The sequence below is a fragment of the Euphorbia lathyris genome, chromosome 8 (assembly GCF_963576675.1).
Source record: "Euphorbia lathyris chromosome 8, ddEupLath1.1, whole genome shotgun sequence".
Lineage (NCBI taxonomy): Eukaryota > Viridiplantae > Streptophyta > Magnoliopsida > Malpighiales > Euphorbiaceae > Euphorbia > Euphorbia lathyris.
The window spans coordinates 5,934,337-5,946,062 of record NC_088917.1 but is presented as its reverse complement, the minus strand read 5'-3'; the positions used below and the strand labels follow the sequence as shown (position 1 = coordinate 5,946,062).

The 11,726-nt window shown below is 36.2% G+C and overlaps 1 non-coding gene across 1 annotated transcript; it reads left to right on the top strand.

Moving 5' to 3' along the window:
• Positions 1 to 557: 557 nt before the first annotated feature.
• Positions 558 to 682, top strand: LOC136204477 (small nucleolar RNA snoR77). Its single transcript, XR_010675319.1, has one exon. It is a non-coding gene; the product is annotated as a small nucleolar RNA snoR77 (small nucleolar RNA).
• Positions 683 to 11,726: the final 11,044 nt, after the last annotated feature.

Here is an 11,726-nt window from a genome sequence, read left to right as displayed (position 1 = left end):
AATAATTCAAAATTATGACTTGATAGATAGAGTTATAAATAGTTTTTAAAAGATGGATTTCTGTGTAATTTTTCCTAAAAGCCCATTTAGAAAGCTCTTTAATATCAACACACGGGAAACGGAAATTTAAGCCCATTTATTTATAAGTGGCGGACTGAGCAAAAGAAAAAAAAGCGGTGAATGAGATTTCGTCAATAACAGGGGCAAATTGGTCATTCCGCATCCAAGGGTTTCGCTGATTTTGCCCCATATATACTAGTTGAACATCGTCCCAAAAGATAAATGCCGGCCGATTTCAAAACCAGTAGTCGCTTAGAATAGGAATTAGATTGATTAGGGTTTATCTTATTGAATTGATGATTCAAATGAATATTGGTGCTGAAGTTTGACTTTTTGGCTGATTTACAGTGCCATAGAGATGAATGCAGCTACCTATATCAATCTTTTCAACCTTCTAGATCTGTTCTCTGTGTTTTAACGGCGGATTTCTCTTGAAGGCTGGTATATTTTTTTTTATCTATTTCGTTTTTGTATTTTTTTGATTCGAGTGGTAATTCAGGCAACCTATTTGTGTTAATTATCATCGCAAAGAAGGTGTTTAGCTGCTCGTAAATTGATTTTTGGCTCTTCAGATTTGCTGAGGTTTTTCCCTTGAAGCTGGTCTAGTAAGCCTAAGAACATTCTTTTTGAATTTCTTTGATTAGTTTGTTAAATCGGTTTCCTATGTCTCAGATGTAAATTGATTTTCTGAGGTTTTTCCTTTGAATCTGGTCTAGTAAGACTAAGAACATCTTTCTAAACTTTTTTGAGTATTCTTTAGATCTGAAATTAGTATTCTGGTGTCTCAAATGTAAATTGATTTCGCTGTGTCTCTTCAGATTTTCTGAGGTATTTCTCTTTGTTTGAGTATTGATTTAGATCAGAAATTATTTTTTCGATTTGAAAATGTCAATTGAATCCTGTGGCTCAGATTTTCTGAGGTTTTTGTCTTCGAAGTCTTAGATTATCTTTCTGAACTTGTTTGATCTATTCTTTTAGATCGGAAATTATTTTTTGATCACTCAATTTGTTTGCCTAATTTTTACATTGGAGATTATTTTTCCCTTGATTTCATAATTCGAATTGCCGGAATTACTTTGATTTTGTGTTCGTAACAATGTGTGAACTGTAATTTATTTCAGATTTGTTTGATGCAGAGGAATTCTCATGAAATTAATCACCGATAGGATAGAATTATTAGTCAATGTTTGGTATCTGGGATAAAGATAACATAATACATTTTACTATTTTAATCATATTTAAACTATATAAACTTAATTTGACATATATGGATTTTTCCATTCTATTAAAATCGCAGGAACTTATTCCACTTCTTTATACCACCCTCCTCCTGGATATAGGATTTGAGGGAAAAAAGGTTTATTCTCATCCGTCTTACTCTTCTATTTCCTAAACAAACACGGGATGATTTATCTAATGTTTTTTATTCCTATCCCACCTCTGATAACCCTTCTAACAAACACCATGTAAGGAGAAATTATGGAAGAGAAATAAGGTTCTCAATAAATTTAAGGTTAAAAAAACACAATTCTATGGGTAAACTTTTATATCTTAAACCTAAAAAGTTTAATTAAAGTTGTTTAAAATATTATTTAATTTTTGAAAATTTTCGTTCGAAATCGTTATCCATCAAAGTGAACTCAAATGTAAAATTTTGCATACAATAGAATTGAGTTTGTAAAAAAAAGTATATTACAGGTATTACATCGCAAATTTGAAGATATTTTTTTTAATTAACACATAAATTTACAAGTTCTTTGTAAACAAAATAGGAAGAATTAATTTGCTAAATTCATGTATTCAAAGATTTATTGGGAAACAACAAATTAATAAAGAAAATTGTTGATTGTGCTTCTAAATTAAAAAATTGTTGATTTTGGTCATAATTCAATAAAGAAATCTACAATCTAAATGTATAGAAATTTTGAAAAGGTTTCTATTGATAAAAGGAACTCCAAACTTCACAGCAGTTTTTAAAATTTTAATTGATAAAAGTTTGATTAATTTTAAATACATGGAAAAGAGAGTTATTTATATCTTTTTTATATGTTTGTAACTAATCAAGCTTTTATCATTTTAAATTTTGAAATTTCTTGTGGAATTTAGAGTTTTTTTGTTATTGATGGTTGATTTTCTGAGTTTTTACATGTTTAGTTTGAAGAAGCTAACAATTTGAATTAATTAATTAGAATACTCACCTGTTTTCAATTAGAAAAGAATTAAATCTAGCTCTTAAGAACTTGAAGAAAGTATAGAAGAAAAATAACATTTTCAAATCGGGATTAATTTGTTAAATTGGAAGGTTAAATTTTCTTCAATGTTCTTCCTAAATTTTTGGTCGAATAAAGTTTAGGTAAGGGTAGGTCTACCCACTTCTAAGGTCAGGGTAAACCACAGACCGATCATCTACCAATAATTTGTTTTGGTTTTGATTTGGTCAGTTCAAATTCTGATAAATTAATTTCTTTTTAAATTAAGGCTTAGTCTATGCTTATTTTGTTTTTGACAAAGTAAGCTTTGGATGGTGATAAAATTTGACAAAGTAAGCTCATTTAATGATAGAAAAACAAAGTAATACTTACTTTGTCAAAAGCAAAGTATGTATAGAAGACATTATAAATTAATAAAATTTCATTTTATTAACATAATTAATTAATTTATATAGGTTTTATTGTATAAAAATGCCATTATATCCGTTGATCAACACTTTTTACTGTTGATTATTTTTTTGACTGGTTTTCTCAATCATCCTTTATTTCTAAAATTTTAGATTCCTATTTTACTCTTAAAATATTTGTTTCTTTCTTCGTCTCTTTTTTTCTTTCTCCTCATCTCTTTTCCAAATAGAGAAAGAGAGATGAAGAGAGAAAAAGAAAGAGATGAAAAGAGAAAAAAAGAGATTAATGGTAAAATTAGAATATAAAATTTTAGAAAAAGATGAGAGAGAACCAATAAAAAAGGAGAGTCAAAGGTAAAAAGCGTTAGTGAACGGTCATAATGTTCACTGATATTAAAAAAATATAAAGTGCAATGGCCATACCATTAAGAATTGAAGTTTAGTGGTTATAATGTTAAATTGAGTAAAATTTAGTGGCCATGGATTTAATTTATCCATATAAGAATGCATGAAGTCGTGTGGTGACAGTGAAACCATAAATTAAGAAAGAAAAACGGTTAATGTGCAAAAATACTTCTTACATCTTGGACTAGGAGCACTGTTAGGGGTAAAATTACTCTTTTTTTTGAAACTGGGTAAAATTGCTTTTGACTTTTAAAGTTGGGGATAAAATTGCACCATTTTAGATGTTATGCCCAAAACGTTAAAATTATTTTTGCACCTTAACTAAAAAAACGTTGATTTTAATTCTAAATCAGAAAAAGTGTTTGATATTGACCTTAATCAATACAGAAACCTACGAATTAAACTTGTAGAAATTTAAACAAATTATATAATTAAATAAATTATAAAATCCATTAATATTCTAAATCAATAAAGAAATATATAAGCTAAACTTTTAGAAATTTAAATTTATTTCCATTGATAAAATAAACTCTAGTCTTCATATGATTTTTCAAATTTTTAATTAATAAAAGTTTGATTAGTTATAAATACGGAAAAAATGAGGTTATATTTTTTCTTTATTTGTAAGTAATCATATTTTTATCAATTAAAAATTTGTAAACTCATATGGAGATTCGAGTTTTTTTTTTATTACTTGGAAAATTTTAAAGTTCTATAAATTTAACTTATAAATTATTTTTGTTGATTTAGGGTGATAATTGACACCATTTTATTTCTTTTTGTATCATTTGGTATGAGTGTATTAAACGTCTTCTAAAATGTGACTTTTTTGAGAATTTGATTCAAACTTTAATAAGTGTGAAGCATAATGGTTTGAGAGTGGAGTTTTAAGGCGTTGTACGCTAAATTCAGACTTGCTGAGGTTGTTCCCTTGGAAGTTGGTCTAATAAGTTTAAGAAAATATTTTTGAATTTATTTGACTAATTTTTTAGATTGGGATATTTTCGACGATTTTAGATGTTGAATTGCTTGATTTATTCTGATTTTAAGCTTATAACGAGTCTATATTTTTCATGATATTGAATTGCTTGATTTATTCTGATTTTAAGCTTATAACGAGTCTATATTTTTCAACATATGAACTGCAATTTATCCCAAAATTTGCTTAATAATACAAAAGAGTTCACATGAAATTGAATTTTGAGTTAATTAGAGGATTTTGTAATAAAGAAACTAAGAAAGTGTTGAAGAGAAATATGATTCTAAATTAATTTACAAGTTTATAACTTTATAATAATGAAACTAAGAAAAAAGTATAGAAATGAAAAAATATAACTTTTTCATTAAATAATTTTTATTTTTATTATTAATTTTAATAATATATTATATACTTGCACATGTTATTAATCTTCATGATGGTGTCACAAGCGTCGGAGAAAGAAGATGATAATCTAAAAAAAGGAAACTGAAGTTAATCCGGAAATTATTGAAAAATTTGGGTCTTGGGTGTTGGTTACCAAAAATAAAAGGAATCTCCCTAGTTAAAGCGGGAGTAATTTTGGAAACGAGCATAATTTAAGGAGAAATTCAAGGAGTAATAACGCTCAACAGAAGGAGGATTTAAATTTCAAAGAGAAGGGTTCAAGATTTAATAATTTGTATTTAAAGTCAACTAGAGGTGATTCAGTGATATTTAAAGGTGTTAGAAACGAGCATAGAGGAGTAATAACGGTCAACGAAAGGAGGATTTTTAAATTTCAAAGAGAATGGGGTCGAGATTTAATGCCTTGAATTTAGAGTCAACTAGAGATAATTAAATGATATTTAAGAGTAAGGTGTGGATTTGGGTCAGATAATCCGGGCCTATAGCAAAGTTAAAAGAGCTATGAGTAAAAAGCCCAATGTTCAAACTCAGAGACCATCTATCCAAAAGAAATATGTTTTTTTAATGGGTAATGATATATACAACCCTTAGGGCTGTATATTAGCATTTAATAGGATAGTATATTTTTGTGTATTTATAATATTTGTATATATTGTTGTATTGAATTTTTAAATAAATTAAATACAATTGTATATTCCAATATTTACATTAATAAGTTTTGTTGTATTTAAAATTTCAATGTAATAATAAATGTAAATAATACACTAATAAATATATATCATTACCCTTTTTTAATTGGGGAAACAAGTGGGACCGTTTTAAATGAAAATTAGTGAAAACATGTAGCCTTTTAGTAGGAGATGATTAACAATAAAGTGTATGATAAATGACTTGATCAACAATAGACCTAACATTACTTGGAGTTCCTTCATCCAATGGATTCCAATATGTCGACTATTCCATCATCCAATGGATTCCAATATGATCTTAATATTGAAGTTTCCATCCCAACATGATATGTTGTTTCAATTAATAATTCAGAGATAACAGAGAAAGAATTGGGATCTCTGAATTATTAATTCAAGTAGCAAATCCTGTTGGGATGAGAACTTCAATATTGAGATCAGATTGGAGTTCATTGGATGATGGAATAACCGACATGGAAAAAAGATTTTCTAAAAGAAACTCCGAGGGCTATTGTTGATCAAGCCATTCATCATACTCTTTAATGTTCATCATTTCACTGATTTTTGTCTAGAGGACTCACCGACTATTGCTTCCTCCGCTGCTTTCTTCGAATGCAGGATCATCGGCGGTGGCTGTCTGGTGTGTGAAAAAAAAAAGAGAAGACGAGGTGCGGTGGCTGTCGATGGCAGCACCAGATCGACCAGGAGCTCTAGCAATGGTGATGTTACCGTCAACGGAGTAATTTTTAGGGGTAGCAATCCATGTTGCGGTGGTCGACACTGGTGTAGCACGCTGATTAGTGTTGAAGGAAGAAGTAAATCTCCATCCTGAGTCAATGATATATATGAATGAGGGAGGAATAAAATCAGTGGCGTCAGTGACCAGAGGAACAATAGATCGAACACCTATGTAGGCCGAATCGCAGGAGGAGGATGCAAGTACTAGGTCGATTGAGGAAGACGAAGCAGAAACGAGAGCTGTAGCTGTGATACTATATTGAATATACTATGGAGATACATATAAAAGATACAATGTTTAATGAATTTCCCACAATTAGGGTTGAGCATAAAGCTTTGTATATATAGTGGAATATATAAGTTAGAGTTTAACTAGATGACAACACGTAATATGGACAAATATAAACACTAGTTATTAAATAATTCTAAATAAGCCTACTAGTTATCCGTTAGTATTTGAGGATAGGTAAAGATATAATTAACAATAATTATCTCTAACACTTTTCAACCTCCACACACTTAAAGTTTTACTGGTCTTGAAAAGTAAATGATTTCAAAAGACGAAGGATTGAGAAATAAATAAAGAAATCCTTCTGATTTAATTGAGTACAAGTTTCCAAAACTGAGACATTATGATGAGGCTTTTAGAGGCACCCACGTAAATGAAAGGGTTATCAAATTCTTCCCTTGAAATTTTATTATTTAATCTCAATCAGTAATTTTAATAAAAATTGACCCTTCATCGAAAACTCTATTGCACATCGCCAAAGGTAGTTCACTCGATCACGCAAATTTTTGGGTGGCTAGGTGTTTACTCTCTTTTTTTATACTTACCATGGGTCACAACGAGTTTGCACGTTTATTCGAGTACCTCCATTTTATTAAGGTTGAAACAATATTAAAAATAATCTCGAGTCGGGTTGTAATGGGGTTAAGATCAGTGTAAGCAAAATATTAATTATGAGAAACAAGTTAAAACATCACTTTAATTGCATCAGAAAAATTGTTTATCTAGTAAGTCAGAAAGTGAAGAACTGAAGATGCTCGAATGAACTTGAAACTTTATATATATGTATATATGGGTAATTAATTTATTAGTCCCTATATTTTGATAAAACAAACTGTTTAGTTCCTGTATTTTCAAAAACATGCAGTAAAGACCCTAACCTTTTTCTCGATGAACTGTTTAGTCCTTAATGTTTTTCTCAGTGAACTGTTTAGTCCCTGCCGTTAGACTCTCATGAAGATTCTGTTAGTTAATTTGGATTTGAGTCAAATTAAACTCACCATTGAGAGTAAACATGAGTGATTCGATTATGGGTTAGAGATTCAATCCTAACAGGAAGAGTAAACGAGAGAGATTTGAGTCAATTTCTACCTTGAATTCAAACAAAAAGAGTGACCATGAGTGATTCGATTATGGGTTAAGGATTCAATCCTTTCTCCATTTTTTTTGTGGGCGGGAATTGTGAGAGAAAGACATAGAGGTGTTGATACAGATTGAAAGCGATAAATGAAGGTTTTAATCGTAAACCAACAAAGAGGTTCTTCTCTAGCTAAACTAGAAGGAGTGAATCCCAATAACAAGGTATAAACCTTAAGTTCTCAAAGAGAATGATTTTTTATTGATAAAAGTTCTTTCATCCTTACAAAATGGGGGGTTAAATACATCCCTCTAATGATAACAAAAGACAAGGACTACCCCTACTAGGGTTACAATAAGGTTAACAACAAAAGGGTAAAATAGGTGATACGCCCCGACAATCAGTACAAAGGTACAGGTACGGAGTGTCAGGGTTGTTGGTGAATTCCTTCGGGAGGAAGTAAACCTAGAGATCCGCCCAGGGGTAGATGTTGATACGCCTCCTTGTGTACTCCTAGATCCGCCCCGCTCGTATGTCCTGGGGATCCGCCCTCCTAGGTACAACCTCCGTGGGTCTGATGTCTGAGGATCCGCCAGAGCGCGCGTGATCAGTGATCCCCGTTTGGATGTCCGCATCATTCTCTCATTCTTCAAAAGATCTCGGCACTGATTCTTCCTTATTGAACTCCAAAGGACCATCAGGTTTCCACGGGCTAAGGTCACGGATGTTGAACGCTGGTGAGATTTTACCAAGCCAATTCGGCAATGCTATATGATAGGCATTGGCATTGACCTTCTTGGTGACCTTATATGGCCCGTATTTCCTAGGCCGAAGCTTGTTGCTTGGGGCGTTGGCGAGTCTCTCTTTGCCCAAATATACCATAACCTCATCCCCTACTTCAAACTGTAGGTCCATGCGGTGCTCATCCGCCTTAACCTTTAATTTCTGATTTCTCTCCTCAAGAGTTTCTCTCACCTCTTGGTGCATCTGTACGTAATCCCTGGCCAACTGGTTGGCGATCACGTTTCCTTTAGGAAGATGGGCTATATCAAGGATGTGATTCGGGGTCTTCGTATATACCACCTCAAATGGGGATCTCCCGGTTCCCGAATGTACAGAGCCATTGTAGGCGAACTCGGCTTGGGCTAAAACCACATCCCACATCCTGGGTTTATCCTTACATTTACTGCGCAGTAAGTTTCCCAAAGTTCTATTGACCACCTCTGTCTGTCCGTCTGATTGAGGGTGGGCGGTGGTACTAAACTTCAGAGACGTATCAAACAGAGCCCACAACGTCCGCCAGAAGTGACTGAGGAACTTCGTATCATGATCCGAGACAATGCTCTTAGGTACGCCATGTAGCCTGACAATCTCTTTGAAAAATAGCTTAGCAGTCGCTGAGGCATCATTAGTCTTGTGACATGGTATGAAGTGGGCCATCTTTGAAAACCGATCAACCACGACAAAGATGGAATCCATGCCTCTCTGAGTTCTGGGTAACCCTAGGACAAAATCCATGGACAGATCCTCCCATATGGTTTCTGGCACAGGCAAGGGTAGCTGCAAGCCAACATTTGTAGTGCGTCCCTTGGCGGTCTGGCAAGTATAGCATCGTTCTACTAAGTAGGCAACATCCCTCCTCATCTTAGGCCAGAAATAACGGGAACTCACTGCTTCATATGTCTTGTCTCTGCACTTCCATCCGCCATGTAGATCACGAACAACCTTCTCGCGGATGGAAGTGCAGGGTAAGCAAAGTTGGTTGCCCCTCATGAGATACTCATCCATCAGGTGATACGCCCCATCCCCATGCTGGTGCTTACACTTTTCCCAGATACTGCCAAAATCAGGATCCGCCAAGTATTCTCCTCTGATGTGTTTAAAACAATCGGTCTCCAGGTTTACTATTTTTATTAGTGACACCCTTCGACTCAAGGCGTCCGCCACCTTGTTTTGTTTTCCAGCCTTATGGATAAGCTTATAGGGGAACTTATCTATGAAGGCGGACCACCGGGCATGCATGGAGCTTCGAAGTTGTTTCTGACTTCCCAGGTACTTGAGAGCTTGATGGTCAGTGTAGAGGATGAATTCTTTCCCTACCAAGTAATGCTCCCATACCTTTAATGCCCTAACTACGGCATAAAATTCTTGATCATACGTTGCCCACTTTTACCGTGCTTCACAGAGCTTCTCACTGAAATATGTGATGGGCCGCTTTTCTTGCATCAAGACACCACCAATCCCAACTCCACTGGCATCACACTCAACTTCGATCAATTTATCAAAATTGGGATACGCCAGCACGGGCGCTGTACTCAACTTTTCCTTGATCAGGGCGAAGCTTTCCTCTTGGGTGTCCGCCCACTCGAACCCCCTTCCATTCTTCAAACATTCCGTCAACGGGGCGACTTAGAACTGAAGTTTTTAATGAATCGCCGATAAAAGGTTGCTGGCCCATGAAAACTCCTGATGTCCCCCATGTTCCTCGGAGTAGGCCATTCTCGGATAGCTCTTACCTTCTCCCCATCAACTTGGACTCCATTGCCACTGACCACGAACCCAAGGAAAACCAGGCTCTCCATGACAAAATCACATTTCTTAGTGTTGGTGTATAGCTGGTGTTTCCTTAACATGTCAAATACTGTCCGTAAGTGCTCCACATGTTCCGCCAAGGTCTGGCTATGGATTAGAATATCATCAAAATACACAACTACAAAGTTGCCAATTACCGGGCGGAGCACCTAATTCATCAGCCTCATAAATGTACTGGGGGCATTAGTCATCCCGAATGACATTACTAACCACTCATACAATCCATCTCTGGTCTTGAAAGCAGTCTTCCACTCATCCCCAGCCCGAACCCGTATTTGATGAAAGCCACTCCGGAGGTCAATCTTGGAGAAGACTTTGGATCCGCCAAGCTGATCCAGCATATCATCCAACCTCGGGATTGGGAACTTGTACTTGATGATGATCTTGTTAATGGCTCTACTGTCAACACACATCCGCCAAGACCCATCCTTCTTAGGTGTAAGTAAAGCTGGAACGACGCAAGGACTCATGCTTTCTCTAACGTATCCCATCTCAATGAGCTCTTCCACTTTCTGCCTCATGATGTCATTTTCCTTTGGACTCATTTGATAATGGGGGAGGCTTGGTAAACTAGCCTCGGGCACAAGATCGATATGATGTTGGATGTCCCACAAAGGTGGTAACCCACTTGGCATCCCTTCAGGGAACAGATCTTGATATTCGCCAAGTAGGCGGGTCATTTCATTCGGCATCTCCCTTTCGCTCCTTTTGGATGACTCATGATTCGCCTTCACCATTACAACATACACCATCTGGCTCTCCTCACATTCGCTAACGAACGATTTGTGTGTGGGGCAGACCACCAAGGTAGACTTCTCATCGGCCTTTGGTTCACTCATCATTGGCGTAAGTATGAACTTCACCCCATCCTTCATAAATCTGTAGGTGTTCCTTCTCCCAGCATGGATGGCGTCGTTATCAAACTGCCACGGTCTGCCCAATAATAGGTGGCAGGCATCCATGTCGACCACGTCACAATAGACTTCATCCCTATATTCACCGATCTCAATAGGGACCTTACACTTCTGGGTTACTCTGAGTTCACCCACATCCTTGATCCATCCAACTCTGTAGGGGTCAGGGTATGCCTCCGCCAACAACCCGAATTTCCGAACGGCGCTGCTGCTCACAATGTTCTCCTGGCTACCACTATCAATTATTACGTTGCACCTCCCACCTTTCACAAGACAGCGAGTCCTGAATAGTCGGTGCCTCTGATCTCCCTCTATCCGGCTGGAGACTAACAAACGCCGTACCACACGAATGGCGTATCTCTCCTCGTCCGCCTCACCCTCATCTTCTCCTAAGGGTTCGCAAAACACTTCATCCCCTTCATCATAGTCATCTTCATACCTCTCCACCATGTTGGCGCTCTTCTTCCTAGGACATTCATTGGACCTATGGCCTGGCTCATTGCACCGAAAACATTTAAAAGGCGCTGGCCTCGTGTACGGATTGTTGCTCTTAGGTGGTATGGGTGCTTCCTTGTATGGTCTAGTATCTCCGACAGATCCCCTTCCCACACTGTTGACCTTGGCCCCACTGGTACTCGCCACCTGCTTGCCTTTGTCATAGGGCTTCATGTTATCTCTTCCTCCAGGCGTATACTCAGTAGTGGCGGATCTCCCGGTTAGTTGGGATTCAGCATTGAGGGATAAATTCCTGGCATCTTGTACCCGAACCACCATCTGTGTGCCAATACGATCCTGGATGTTGTATCTCAACCCTTCTAGATACCTAGAGGTCTTTTGGCTTTCAGTTTCTGACAAGTTGGCCCTTGCCGAAAGCCTCAAGAACTCTGAGGTATATTCATGGACACTTCGGCTCCCTTGAGAGCATCCCCTATAGGAGCTGTAAATATACTGCTCATAATCCGGTGG